This window comes from Tyto alba, unplaced genomic scaffold, assembly GCF_018691265.1.
Source record: "Tyto alba isolate M040663 unplaced genomic scaffold, T.alba_DEE_v4.0 Super-Scaffold_22, whole genome shotgun sequence".
NCBI classification, from domain to species: domain Eukaryota; kingdom Metazoa; phylum Chordata; class Aves; order Strigiformes; family Tytonidae; genus Tyto; species Tyto alba.
In genome coordinates, this window is record NW_024881296.1 from 16,146,657 (window position 1) to 16,162,829 (window position 16,173).

General features: G+C 35.1%; 1 protein-coding gene across 9 annotated transcripts in view; it reads right to left on the bottom strand.

The window, feature by feature from the left end:
• QKI (QKI, KH domain containing RNA binding) overlaps positions 1-16,173 on the bottom strand; it is a 165,454-nt gene that overhangs the window by 37,419 nt on the left and 111,862 nt on the right. The window lies entirely within an intron of this gene.

Genomic DNA, 16,173 nt, shown 5'->3' on the forward strand with positions numbered 1-16,173 from the left:
ATTTCAAAACATACTGTCTGCTTTTCCTTTGCATCTAAAATGTCATAATAGCTAACATGTCATATTTGTTTTCTCAAAGTATGATTTTAAATTCCGTATTAGCTTGATTGATAACATTTGAGAAAGTTAAACTTTCAGTAACTTTCATTTAAGAAACTACTGAGATATTCTAAGCTTACTGCATTTTTGTTCGAAGAATAGATTTAGTTCTAAAATCCTATATACAGTGGCAAACAAGAAACCCGAAGACAATTTTATCATGAAACACTTCTAATGAAATACAGCCGTATTGTTAAAAACATCTTTTAAGTGTAGACTGACTCATCTAAGAAAGTAGTCAGACCCATCTGGCTCAATTAGTAAAGCAGAATCTACATCTATCTAGAGGAAAAAAAAAAAGAAAAGGTAACTCCAATATATTGCTCTATCTGACCTCTAGCTGCAATTCATTCAGTGGTTTATAAGGATGCTAGGGAAGTCAGAACTAGTACCACAGAACAGGTACAATCTAAAGTAATGTACTTTAATCTGAGATGTAAGGAGCATTTGAGATAAAACCATACTGACACATTAATTATGCTTGTCCAAATTGTATTCATTTCTTTTCTTACATGCCTGTTGGTGTTCTAGAAGTCTGTTACATATTTTCATATGCCTGTAAAACATCCAACGCATACCTATACTCTAGCATCAAACACTGTACATGTTACTTTACATACAGTGTAAGCACTACAAACAGAATAGATCAACTTCTCAGAACAGGAGCAACAGTGCAGAAACCCATGCAAGGAAGCAGCTCTTAAGTATTTTGTATGAAATTTCTCTTCAGCACATTAGACAAATATTGAAGTTTACAAGCAAATTACACGTGAGACACCATCCATGAATATTAAATATGGTATGTCCCCAAGTACTGCATACAAATTCTACAGATAAGTAAGTGCCACTTCCACCCTCCCTAAGAACAGCTTGACATCAAACTTCAACTATAGAAGCATTGTTTGTCTTCATTTAAACCAAATAAGAATTAGTGCCTGGTGTTATTACTTAATATTTTCATAAGGACACAATCTCATTTTCGTTTGGGGGTTTCTGATAATTTTATAGGTTGAAGACAATACTATATGCTTGTATTTGGGCAGCTTATGAACAGAAAGTTCCATCTGCCTTACTGTGACATCAAAACAGATGACCGTCCACACTTTCTCATGTTGCTTCATAATTTTTAAGTATTTGTAAATAGTTAATCAACCCACATGGACAGTGTCTGAAATCACTATACAGCTTCATATTTTATATTGTACTAAGTTTGTTCTTTTTTCTTTGGTTACACCGTGAGTCAAACAACAACAAAAAGATCCAGTTTTGCTTTAGTTTTGATGATGAAAGTAGATTATCCATTTATTAAAAAGGTTCAAGTCACCTTTATCATCATCTGTGCCCCCAGTTTTAACCCTTCTGGAAGCTTTTATTTCAGTAGTCTAAGACTTACATGGATAACCTGCAGAAAAGCGTAACTGAAAAAAGCAATCAGTGTCCAAAAATATAATTAAGCAGTCTACAGAAGAAAGATCTTCAAATGTGGTATTCAACAGTTTTCCTTATACTTTTTAGTTTGAACTATTTATACTCACATACCTAGAAGGTTTGTATATGGTCTTGGGAACTATGAACTCCAGAACATATGTAAAGCCATCTCTATTTTTTGCAAGTCATTAAAACGTTCACAAGTCTTACAATGGCATAATTCTTTTAGGATTAAAAAGTCAAAACAATAAACCAATTGAATAACATACTTCAATGATGGTACATTTTTATTTCTGTAAAAAAGGTCACCTCTCTTCTGTGGCTAGTATGACAGTTCAGAAACCAAAAATCAGAAACCAAAACCACCATCTGTATCTTATATGCCCAAGTCATTCTTGGGAGCAAGAGATCCAGTGTTAAAAGAACTGAATCAGACATGAACCTGACTGGTGACAGAGAAGAGTATGAGTGGACACTGAGTGGTTTTTCCTTTTTAGTTTCCAAAAGACTGTTGAGAAATTAACAGGATAGTCAGGACAATGGGTGCTGAATGATCATTTGCATATTTTGAAGGATCTTCCACTATCTAATTATTCCTGACATGAAACCATTATTGCCGCACTTCCCATTACGGCCAGCATATATTGCCCAGGGAAAGCAGCTGGAAGACCCCATGACGGTCCCCAGTTCCACGTTCTGGATGTACAGCCTGTACTGATTTGCAATCCACAGACCTGCATCATTTGATCTTGGGTGAGGCTCATCTATCAGAGGAAACAATTATCCTTTGCACAAAGAGGAAAGACAGAATAAGCATCCCTTTACAAACACTGTCCAGGATTTGCAACAGATGTGAAAACTTGGAAAGTTGACTGTTCCTTCATGAATCATTCAAAATGTGGCATCTGAGGTCATCTAAGCACATGGGTGCCAAGACACCTGGGTCTCAGAGTCGAAACAGCTGCTGGTATTATTGAAATATTCCATTTATGGTCAGTGGATGAAACATGTTCCGAGAAAGAAGTGGCATAACCTCTGAGAAGTCCAACATTGCTCTGTGAATTCTGCATGATAAGTAGGAAATGGATGTTATTTTTGTAAATTACATCCTCAAATTTAGTGGAGATATAATGTTTAAAGCAGGATCAACCACGTCCTTTGCAAAAAGCTGAGAGTCATCTTCTAAAAACTCATCATTGGGTTAAGGAAAAAATGTGATGCTTTATCTTTGTTTGGGGACAGTGCTTCTCTGAGGATCTTTGAATATATTGACAGACAAAAGCCTGCACTGAACTGACAGTATCTCTTGCCTACTGGGAAGAAGTGAAAAAGTATCCAAATCCTAAATCTGACTTAAGAACCATATTTAACTCCTTCACAAAGCAACAGACACACAGATGCTAGAGTCCAGATAAGAATATTTTCACAGATGAGAAGTGTAGTTGCTAAAGCTGTGAGTCTTTTCAAGATCCATAGATATATTCATCATTATGTGCCTGTACGCGAAGCAGAAGAGGTGTTGTTGGCACAAACAAAAGACACTTGAAACCAGGAACCAGTCCTGAAATCACAGCGAGAACAAAGATTTATCAGCTTTATATTTGAGAGTGGCAGAAAGGTACAACAGACTGTTGTCTAACTAGGGAGAGTAAGTGGTATCTCAAGACTTCGAAAACCCAACTGGTTTACCTAAAGAAGAAACACAAGATAACCAGCAAATAACATAGCAGAGGCTTTTGTGCAAGTCAGTACATAAAACTGTCGAGTGTGAAAAGAATACAGAAAGAACCAAAGGTACTCTTTGTACCTCTCACAGTTGTGAATGCAAGGTCTGGATGTTAACCGCAGAGGTCTAAGTGACAGACTCATTCATATACCATTTTATGAATTCTTTTCCCAGAACACCTTTTGGAGGAAGCTGCAGGACTCAGCAAAAATTCAGAAATACCAGATGCTACAGTTTACCAAAAGCAACATATTTGAGATGAGGGAGCAGAACAATGGATAGCAAAGATTCTGGAAGGTGGTGGACAGTCTACAGAAGACCTAGGAAACAACTTCCAAAGCAAGTGCAGTCCGATTTATGTACCAAAGAGCTGTGCTTGAGGGAGGTGCTCATTACTGAGATGAGAGGCAACTTCACGCACATCAGATCCTTCAGGATTATGAGCACTCTCCAAGAAGGATGATACTCTGGTTTTAAGACATTCTTCTCCTCTCTTATGCAACTGCACAGAACTAAAATCTACAGAAAAGGACAGGAAAGTCATGCTCTGATCAGCATCCCTAAGATGTGACACTTCAGGTATCAAGAGAAAAGGAGGGCCCTGCACTATAACACCAAATAATTCTTGTAGGAAAAGGAACTGAGACTTAAATCGTCCTCAGATCTTTTTACTCTTCTGGATCAAACACACACTGATATAACTGTAGGAATAGTCACCTGTATCCATCTCTCTTTTCCAAGAAACTCAATGGAAAAAGCCTTTAAGTTCAGACGCACTTTCTAGATGGTGCTATTGTTTGTCTCTCAAGTGTGGATTGTGTGCCACACAGGACAGATGTTCTCTGCTAGAAATACAACACATTCATGTTCTTTTGAGGAAGATAAACTTTTATCACCAGAAACACAAAAATGCTCCTGACAAAGTTAAGGAAGTGTAACCATATGACTGGGGTCAGAGCCAAGGAAAGAACTGGTCTAATTAGCTCGACACTTAAAGGATGCCCCAATAGTAAAGGTGTGTATAGAGAAGCACTGAAAGAATATTTTGAAAAAAAGATTCTCCTCTCCCCAAATCCAGAGTAAACCATTATTTCTATGCTTTTAAGTGTGTTATTTAACTTGTTTGGATTGATAATACATGCTAATCATATTAATGGTTTAGAAGAATATAGACATGTTTACTGTTTAATTTTATAATTACAACTCTCAAAGTAAGACTTTTTTATGAAATTATTTTATCATAAATAACAGGCTGATGTTCTAAAGACCTTTAAAATCAAAACTTCATTTTCCTATTTTTACATAAGCTTCCCTTGAAATACAAGCTGATTAGAGAAGTCAGAGGAGTGATATTTATTGCTCTTATGCCAGTTATGGTTCTTTGCTAATAAATTATTTTAATTAAACAGGATTCTACTTTGACACTTCTGTGAAAGAAATTAAGTAAAGCTTATAAAAAAAAAAAAAAAACAAAAACAAAACCCAAAACAAAACAGAAAACAAATTGATACCAGAGCACCAAAAGAAGTGTTTTCTTTTTTTTCCCCCTATGACCTGCTAGAGCCACATCCACCAGAAAGAATTTACAGAATTTATTAAGAGGAGCCATGCCTTAAACCACAGGTGCTTCTCCTTAAATGACATTTAATTGTGTATCTAGTTTCTTTGGCTCCCCTCAACCTTAAGATTGGGCTGAAAGTGTATGTGTGTTTCACATTTGAAGGAAACTAATTGAACAGATTAAAATTCAGCAAAAATAAATAAAACCAGCACCTAGGTACAGTATGTTGGGGATTACATCTCAACTACTTCACCACAAAAGTTGTCTTAGCAAAATTTTCTGTGGTTTCCAAATAAATGGGACTTTTTGAAAAAAATGAATTCCTAGATTGCAAATCTAAACCACTGATCACTGCTATCATATCCACACAACCTTGCATCTTACTTTCAAGTTCCTAAAAGTAGACTAGGCTAGAGTTTTTAGAAGAGACTGTATAGATCAGATGTACAAAGTGCTATTAATTTTAATGGGCTCTAGGTACTGGACTCACTTAGGATCTTTTAAAAAAGTCCCAGCTACAGTAAATAGTGCAATGAAGTATTATTTAATGATGATTAGCATTTATATATTGGGACCGCTACAAACAGATTACTTCTAACAGCTGCAAAATATACAGAATGTAAAGCATGGCATAATAAGAATAAATTGCACTATTTATCAGTTTTAGTGTCTCACATGCTTCTTTATTTTCCAAGAACTGCAATATGATTTACACAGGAACAAGAGATGATGTTTTCTCAGATGGTACTGTTAGAGTCCCTTTAATGCTGCCCAGTTGAGCACGACTCCTAGGTGACTCTGCAAAACTGCTAATCTTCCCATTTACTTTCCAAGGAAGACAAGACATACCATTTAGTATCTGGTTTACTAAAGCCTTAAAGCACCAAAGCTACGTAGCTGGATATATATATTTATAATTTTAAAAGTTCCTCCACAAAAATACTTCAGTACAGGTAGGAGGTACATGAAGGCTTATGCCAAAAACCATCTTCTATGATAATTTAAAATTAATTCTAAGCTGAAATCAATTAAACTAGTTCTTATTAGCACAGCTTTCTGTATGGACACTGAGAATCTTTAAGAGTTTCCCCCACAGTCTCCAAACTGATAGGAATAAAATAAACTTTGCTTATTCTTCTGTTTTCATAATCACCTGAAAAACTACAGCTTGCTACATAAAAATTAGTGTTGCAATACTGACCTTTTATATATTTTTTTTTTCAGTAAACATTTACCCCTCAGATTATTTTACAAATCAGTAAGAACCTATCACCACACTTTACAAATGAGGAAGTTAGCATTTATTTGAAGAATATCTTCACTAGCACAGGGGAAAACAAGTGTTTCTATGACTAGAGAAATTTTATTAGCCTGATTTTTTTTTTTTTTTTTGGTATATCAGTCTGGAATCCGATTGACCTTTGGATCTTCAAAAGTAACACATTTCCCTGAAGCTTTTCTCCCTGATGAGTAATAAAGCATCTCTTTGTGGAGTTCTCCACCACCCACTAAAACAGAAGCTCACACTGCAAAGATCACTAAAGGAGTCCCCCTCTACAGCCCAATCCCCTTCTTTGGACGTCAGTCAGTAATTTCAGGAATGACTACTGAAAAGGAAATACAGGCCTTGCTTTTGCAGGCTTAAGAAAAAACAGTATTCTCTCAACACTACAGCAATATTCTATCTGTTCCAAATGATGAGATAGACCATTAACTGAAAAATCAGTTTAGTACATTATTACTGTATGTACTATTGCGGATTAAAAATGTGGGAGAAATGAAGACATTCCTCTTAGCTCCCTTTGTCTTTCATGATTTATCTTCCAAGACAAAACAAGTGGTTATACTTTCTCAAACAGCTTTCCTGCACAATATGACATAAAGATTTTATTATTCAGCATGTCTGTTGATAGCACTGATTTTGATTAAAAATTCTAACAAAGCGAGCAAGCCCTCATTTTACAACTGAAACTTTTCTTTAAGACCCCAGCAGTTATAGGTCAACTCATTAAAAACTGAAAGGTCAGACCAGCAGATACAGAAAAATAAGGCCACTGGCTGCCTAACATAGCCAAAAGGCTTAGCAAAGAACTAGAATTGCCTACTTGCATAGCTTCCATCAATACATCGGTCAGGTGTCTGTGAGGACATATGACAAATCTCTAACTCCTCCTTCCAGTTTAATTTCACCATTCCAGACATATAATTTGCTTGCACGAGTACAACTATATCAGTATAGTTACTATGGTTCCCAAGAAAGTCAGGGTAGTCCAAGTTTAAATTTTGTTTTCAAACTAGGACACATAAGAGAGTGAATAAATCCCAAAGAAACTACTTCTAAGATGAGAGCATAGCGGTACATGCAATTACGTGACTGAAAATTAGTTTTAATCAAAATTACTACAAATGATCTTAAGACAACCGACTCCAAATGGTAGTTTTGGGGGTTTGACTATTTTTCAGTCTCATGAAAAAGGATTTGCAATGTGCAATTTTGGAGACTGTAGGAAAGTATCTATCAAAAGTTGGATTTATTAAACAAAGCAACTGAAATTCTTAGTATCTACAGCTATGTTTGGTCAAAAAGAAAACTTCACATTTTCCAATCCATTTACAAGAGGCTGCAATATTAGAGGACTGGATGTAGTGTTAGAGACCCCTGACTTTTTCTTAAGATTTGCTGGTGTTCAGATTTCCTTCTATCCAATAACTGGAAGTGATTTGGAATTTAAAGCACATTTCACGTTCCGACACAAGTTGAATTTGATGAACATAACTCCCTACGTACACAGATGTGGCAATATTAAAAATTAGCTAATAATGGTAATACTGAAGAGGTAGAAGGCAGTTTTGTTTTCATTAAGTTATTCCTATTAATAAAGTATGCTTGAAAATAAGGCAGAGCTTTCAAAATACATAAGAAAAAATATAAAACCTCACACCATTTTCAACAACACACAAAAAAAAGGTACTACTTGATGGAGTTTTAAATGCTTCTCATTAATAACTGTGTTCTGAGCAACGCAGCTTTCCAGTAACATCTCATCTGACCTTTCACTCTCCACGACAGTTTACCAGTTTCCAGTTTAAAGTATGTTACAAACGGCCCAATCCAAAATGATATAAGCTATTTGAAATGGTAATTGCCAATCTCTTATGTCATGCTCACCTATATTTCTCCTGATAACAGGGTCCAGAATATTCCCATATTAATGCCCTAGCCTATAAACAACTTACGAAAGAAAGAGAAATCTTATTAGTCCTCCACTGGAAGCTCAACCATTTCTGTACTGTTTTAAAAAAGAAACACTTCAGTTTTTGATTGAATAGTAGGTGAAAAACCCTGGGAAGTTTTCTAAAGGTTAGAATTATCTGCGTTCTGATATCAAAATTGCATAATGTAAAACAACTTGATGACTATAAATCATCATCCAGCATTAAAACACAGATGTTTGTATGACAAGCTTTATTTTTCTATGATTAGAAATTTAGATTTCAGAACTCACATTAGCAATAAAAAATGCTTTAAAAATAGCTGGAAAAGGGAAATGTTTACTGGTTACTTTACAATTACTTCACACAAAAACCTTCGCAATTGGTAAGATTCCTCTAGAAACCACTGCCAAGACAATCCGTAAATAACGTGGTCTCAGCTCCTCAATATAGTCTGGTTAATATTTAGTTTATATAAAAACATGTTAAAAGTGTGGGACAAGAAATTTCTACTCTTTATACTATGTCTCCCCAGGAATCACAATTCTACAATTAGCATTTCTTCCACTTGGGTATAAGGCTGTGATTTCAAAAAAGAAAACCAACCAAACAACCAAAAAGCAACTGTAACTAGAAATGAAGAATAAGGAAAATAATGCATGGGTAATTTCTCACAATTTTCTCATTGTCTTTATCAAGATGGACAGACAAAGAGAATCGTAACTTCATCGTCTGCTTTTTGCATAAGGGAAGAAATACTTCAAGATTTTATATAAAGATCCCAGCTTACATGATGGCTCCCAGGCCATCAACAGAAAAAACCCCAAAGATATGAGGAAGAAAACAGGAAAAAAAAAGAAAAAGACTACAGGAAGCCCTGGAAAAACAGGCAAGAACAGATAAAGCAAGTTTAAAAAAACGAGATGAAGAATGAGAAAAAAAAATTATAGATACCATGAAATGAATTACCAGAACAGGTTAATGTAATTTTTTTCTTTCACAGCTATGTCTACCAAAACACAAATAGATTAAGCACATTTCTGGAAGACACACAAAACCCATGTAGAATGTAATTAGAACTCCTAATCAATGCATAATCCTGCTTTGGGAGGGCATGTGCCTACTGAGTTTCAGGCAACAGAGCTGCTTTGTTTCTCTTTGAGAAAAGACTATTTTGTAGTCTTCCCAAAGTCTTTTTCAGAAATCACGATCTACCATTTCTCAAGTTATACATTTGTAACACCTTAAATTATTACAGAGGAGGGGATTATACATCTCCAATAAATGTTTTGGAGAAGAAAGATAAGGGGGAAGGAGATAGGGTATTCAACAGTAACTGTGTAGGCACAATTAACTGACTTCCCTGGGTTCTAGAAGTACTAGACATACTGGACAGTGGAAAACAGACAAGGAAAACCTACATAACTAGTAGGCTGTCATATTCTGCTACAATGAGCTTCTGTTTATTTTGTCTTCATTCTGTCTGCAGGTGAACATACTCACTTGCTGTTCTACAGAAGTTAAAGTTTATTTAAGAGTAGTCTGCTGCAATCCCATTTCCCCCCGGCTGCATGTTCTCATTCCATCACTTCTGCCAGTGCTAGAAACAAAACTGATTCTGTAGCAAGTCAGCTAGTCCAAGGTAAAGTTCTCCACCAAATGGAGTTGCTACACCATCAGATGAAGGCCAGTACTTTTGTATGCAAAACAGGAAGCAGGAACATCAAATCATGAAGGAATGGCAGGCCTGCAGCAAGCCTTGGTTCACACTGCCATGGAAATACTGTCTGCTTCACACTACTAAAAATAACATACTATGACCTCTCCTTCACATCAAAAAGTTTACCACATGTTATCCAGAAGTCACTCTCAAGAAGTCTGTCTGGGTGCTTCACTACCCTACCTACAGAGCTTCCCTTTTGATCATTTACATGACACACACTGTGAGAGACTTGCAGCTGTACTGACAAACCAGATGTAATGCAGGAACTCCCTAAAAAGCCTTTAAGGACAGCAGTGTCCTTTTTCAGCTACTGTATCACTTATTCACTTCATAACTTTGACTGAACAAGCACCAAACAATGGTTTGCACAGCATGACCAACATTTCAACATGGAGACTACAGAAGACAGCACTATATTCTCACTTGTGAAAGCAAATACGTAAAACCAACACACCATGCAGGAATGAATTAGAGCTCTTCAGAGAAGTCAAACTTGCATGCAGAATTTATTGTGACTTTTTAGATGGCTAAAACAAATGAAATCTTGTCATAATATCTTTCAAATTTTAAGCTTTTGCTGGTCTTAGCCACAGAGCAACAAATTATGTACGGCACTACTACAATATCCCCCCCAAATTTTATTACAGCTAAAGCACAATTAAAAATTCTTAAGTTAAAATTCTTTCTGATATATTAGGGTTTTGCTACATAATTCACAGCACACAAAGTTCTCAGGGTAAAAATGAAGACATCCTTCAGCTTATTATAAGAAGATGAATACATAACACAATGGAAATTTAGAAATATAAGGAAGGTATTAGAAATTTACTTTAATTAATAAAGAAGCACCACCGCATCACACTTGATGAAGGCAGTCTTTGGGAAAGAAATGCTTTTAACTTAGCCAACTGAAAAATAAAACATTCTGCCAATGCTATTGCCCCTCCATTATATCCTCTCCTCTTTAATATAAAGATAATATGTTGTACATAGGTGTGACTAAAAATAGAAATACCATCAAAATAACATCCCTAGTAACAGGGAGTAAACAGAAGGACAGCTAGTGAGTACTTACATACCAAGCACCATTAGAAAGAATGTTCCAGTTTGTAAAAATCATGCACTATACAGCACATTAAAACAGATGAAACACTAGAATGTAATTTTCTGCCACTGTTTTGATAAGGAGTATAGCAAGCATTTGCAAGAAGAAAGTCTGTGAGTAAAATCCTTACACATTAGCTGGACTACCATGGAAAAGACTCACTTCTTTAGCAAAGCAAGCCATTCAGTGTAACCTTAAAATGTTTGTACTGTGTTTTTCTAACATCTCTTCACAATTTAAAGCAACAGATATCAAAGAAGAGATTGTATCCTGTTTAACACAGATTTTTTTGTTTAACCATTGGGTCACATACATTTGTTGAAGCCGTCTGCATTACATCTTCATACAAAGCTTTGCTTATATTTTTGTTGGCATACTATGTCTCAAGACAATGAACATGAAGAGTATCATGCTCTCATGCTTACAGTGAATAGTTTGTTACTTGATTCTTTTATTCAATGATTTTTTTTCTTCATAGCAAAAAGAAGACTAACATTATCTTCAAGGTGAAAATCAAATCCTACTTCCCCAGATTTCCTTCCACTATTTTCTTTATTCTTAATTCTTCTGCTTTCTAATATACAGAATATAATAAACCTTTGTTTTCTAAACAGTGTATGTTATCTCTTTTAATCTCGTGACATAGAAAAAATAATCAGTAAGATTTTGCCCAGTGCCATCTCTTGCCACAGCTGATACTCAAGACAGCCATCGTCAGCACAGGTTTTCCCCATTTTCTCCATGATCTAGAATTCAGTTGCAACTTGGTGAGGCTATTTTTATTGCACTATAAGTAAAATACAAGATCTTACACAGTGTTAAGTTACTGCTTTTCATCTGAAAACAGACAGTACTTTTTAACTATACCGCGTGGTTAACACATCTTCTAAACAGTCTGTTCCCTGCTCCTACTTTTACTTTTCCAGTAGTGCCTTGCATTTAACCTTAACAGACCCTTAGACGAAAGTAAATTCACCCAATAGTAAAACCTTTACTCAAGAAGATTCAATCAATCACATTTAGCAACTGCTTCAGCCTCTTGGGCAATCTTCAGGTATTTTCACTGTTGTTCTCATTCTGATTTTTACTACTCTATTATTTGTTAAGCTTAACTATTTTCTTTCTGTTGCTTATGAAAATGTTTAGAGGTGATAATGCATGCTTTACTTCCTTTTTTTCCTAGTTTCACTAATTCAGACATACTCAGCCTTCTGAACAGCCTGCTGGAAACGGACTACAGTTGTACTAGCAAATATGATATGGTTAAAGGACAGTAACATCAATTAATCTAGCACTCTCAGGCCAGTTTGGTATTTCTGCTCTAACATTTGAGGCTTTGTAGCTCTGCAGAGTCGCTTTTTTGTTTTTAATTTGACCTGAAGGCTGGCAAAATTAATTTTCAACTTCAGCTCCTCCATACAGCAAGAATTAACCAAACTTTCCTCTATTATTAAATGTCTTATTAAGTTTTGGTAATTTGGATTCTCCATGAATTTACATTATAGATCACCTTGGTGTGGAAACTGTGTTCTAGTAACATCTTTATTGTGCATTCTTTGCTTACTCCATTTTAAAATTCCTCAATGATTAAAAATTAAGCTTAATGATTTTTTTTTTGTTTAAATAATGATGCTTTCCCCCATAACATACAGCTAAATTTAAAGATAGTCAAGACTGAAAAAGTCTACAGTCACTCTTATAGGCAAGAACCAAACGTACTAACAAAATTAAACAATTTTCTACGGAAACATTATTTCATACCCATCAAAATCTTAAAATTCCATTATCGTAGTGGAAAATGATATACAGAGCTCAACAGGGAGCATAATACTATGCTGTAGTTCTCTTCAGACAAGATGTAAGTGGCAACCAAGTAAAACTACAGCTGCCCTGACACTGGAAGAGCAATGTAAAGAATTTGAAAAAACACTGATTCCAGGCCAAATTAGAATAGTTAAATAAAATCCAGAAATATTGTATTTTCCTCAGTAAGGAAGAATGTGGAATCAAAGGAAAAAGGCATAAAAAGTATTTGCCTGAAATCTGAATTCTGTTGTATGTGCCTCATCCTATATAAAGACAATATAAAGGTGATTAGAGACTGGGACATCTGTAAAATGAAACGAGTATCTAGAAAATACATTCAGCTAGAAGAGTTTATTCAACAGTTCTTAGAACATGTGGAAGCCTTACACATTTCTAGCAGAAGAGTTCAGTCCTACCCTCAAAGAACAATTCCAAATCCTTACTGACACTGTAACTTGGTATGCTATACTTTATAATTACATACATCCCCTTATACTTTTTTCTTACATTCTGCAGTGCCCAATTCAGAGCACCTTGTGACTTTCCTTTGCAAGAAAACTGCCCATCCCTACTGAACTCTCATGAATAACAAACTCTCAAAACGGTCACAATGAAGACAGATCAGTAACCTGTAGGATTCACTTTAGGAGGAGGCATAAGGGTGGTATAGCTCAACATGATCTCAAAAGCCTGGAGACTGCTTTATTCTTCCTGTTTTTCTTTGGAGAAAAACATGAAAGAAGCAGTGCCATATGATCTTCTTGTAGGTCCAGACAATGGCTGGTATCTCACTGAACTATGGGAAGAAAAAAAGAAATAGTCCTACAGAAGTACAGCCAAAAATAATTAAAACAAAACAGAAAACAAAAAAACACTAAATAAACCCCCAAAACCTAAACCAAGTTTCCTACCACAGAAATTTAAATTAAATACAAAATAATAATCTTCAAAAACAACAAAAACAAACAAAAAACAAACAACAAAAAACCCCCACCAACATATTTTGACCTCTCTCCTTAGGGAGAAAAAAATGTCTTGTTCAGCCTGTCTGCCTCAAGTTGTCCTTTTTATTTCAAAAGATAAACTGTTTGATTATACCACCCTCTTGGTAAAAATCCAACAGCAAGTGGAAAGGGAAATTAATAATTCACATCCACAAGGGGAAAAAAAAAAAAAAATTACTAGTGATCCAGATTGGTAAAGACAAGAAGAAACACATTTTACTACTGAAATAGTCACTCTTCACCCATGTACCTTCAAATGGATATCCATTTTAGAAATGTACCTATTTGTGCACTGTTATTATCAAATGTAATTAGGCTTTTAAATAACCTGAGTATAAAAATAAATGATTATTCCAAGAAATCAGTAACTCATTCCTATCTCTAACACTATCTTGTTTTTCTGAAATATATCTCAGTAAACCAAAGCATTTTCACTATATGACAAGAATGAGGCTGAATATTCTCTTCTACATAATCTCAAATAATCAAATTTTATTCAAGTTGGATGGAGATAAAACAGAAATATCTTTTAATCTATTTTAATCATCTAACATTTATTTGGAAAACAGTAATAGTGGCAGGTATTTTACCATGTCAAAGACAATTTCCAATTTTCTGTTCATACATTTTAGAGCATCTTTGGAATCTTCCAACATCCACAGTTTCCCCCCATCTTCTTATAATTAGCTAGGACTTATTTTTCCATCATGCTTCCCCTGATTACTTAAAGGTTTATGGCTTCCTTCATAGAACTTTTCAATTTCTATCTTTTAAACCTAAAACAGAATTTTTCAACTTGTAAACTGCCTGAAACTATCATTTGATTAAACAGCCATTTTTGATACTAATTGAACAGATACAGGAAGTTGTACAAAAATCAAGTTCACCTGTATACTAATTCATTAGTATGTACTACACATGCCTGTTTCAACAAGACATAATTTTCAGAAATAAGAGCAACAGACCTTTAACTCTTGCTCATGTAATAAGCACCGCCCAAATCTCTTATGCCTGCACATAACATATAAAGGTGTTAATGAAATCAACTGACAAAGTGTTTTTCAACTAATGCTATAATTGGACAATAGTTAGACCTGTGTTGTTTTTTTCTAAAAGGAAAAAAATATATTCTGTAATAAGGATTATAAAGGTTCTCCAACTGGTTATGTTACTAAATGAGGCAGAATACTTTCAAGACAAAGAGCTGGCTGACACTATCACAATGAAAAACTACTAACGTATTCATGTTTTTTTGGAAGCTCAAAACACACCATCCACCAGCTCTGGAAACCAAGCATAACACAAACATACGCAGAGTATATACATTACTACTTCAGATATACCTGGGTTTTGTGAGCAGTCAGGTCATCTTGACCATGGCCCTTCAGTCATATTACTGAGCAATAAGAGGGAGGTAGAAGAATCAACATATATTTGACAAAATTAATTCTGTATCCCATGGAAGCTTGATTTGTGTGCGTTTTAAACTATTTGCTGCATCGTAGTTAGAGAATGAACGTAAGGGTTTGAACTTTTGCCCATATAAAAAAGTCTTTTCCTTATTATAATTTCTAATCCTGACTATAAACTCAATCCTAATGTGCTCAAGATATCTTTAGTAAATGAATAAATTCCGAAGACCTACTTTCTCTAGTTGTCTTCTGCTTTCAGAGGGTGACAATGTGCAATGCGAAGAGGTCCAAATTAAATTTTTTCATACCTCCTGCTTAACATACTACCATATTTTGTTAATTCAAAAATTAAGTCTCTCTCTTGATCTTTGGTAATTTTAAAAAATGTGTTCTGAATAAATGTGCTTATAAAGCATGCGTCACCACAAGTTTCCTCACAGCCTGCATCTATTAGCATTCACTAAGCACCCAAAATCATTAGTCATTTTAATACCACCTACTAATTTCTTTCACAAGACAATCTTAATTCTTCCTCATAACATGGAAAATTTTTCCTGCACTGTAAAGTATATAATTTATTTTTATCATTTTACAATGGCACAAAAGTGGTGGTAAAAATTAGCACAAGATGTAAGTTAATGGCATGGGATGAACTACACAGCCACACTGAGTCACCTTGCTTTGAGTAAGAATACAGAGCAGATCTAAGAGGAGGGCTCTCAGGGTAATTCTGGTCCCTGTAAAAGACTTTAAGTCCTCTGGCTGGGCAGAAGGCAGTTTATATTATCAGAAAACGAGAAAGACAACTCATTTTCCAGCTTCACTGTGTTTATTTTTCCCCATTATATTGACAGCAAAGTTTTTCATATTGTGTTCCTGAAGGGTGCTGTTCTTTTTGGAAGGTGTTTAATGTGATGATCTAAGAAAACATGCCTTCTTTTCTTCAGGTATCAAAACGAAATATAAAAGCATGTTGTATTTCCTCAGCCTTAAAGTGAAGTATCCTTATACTGAAAGAAGGTATGAAAGCTAGTGCTTGTAACAGTCCAGCACTGCCTTTTAAAGGTGATAAGAATTTCCTTCATCTGTGTCTAGA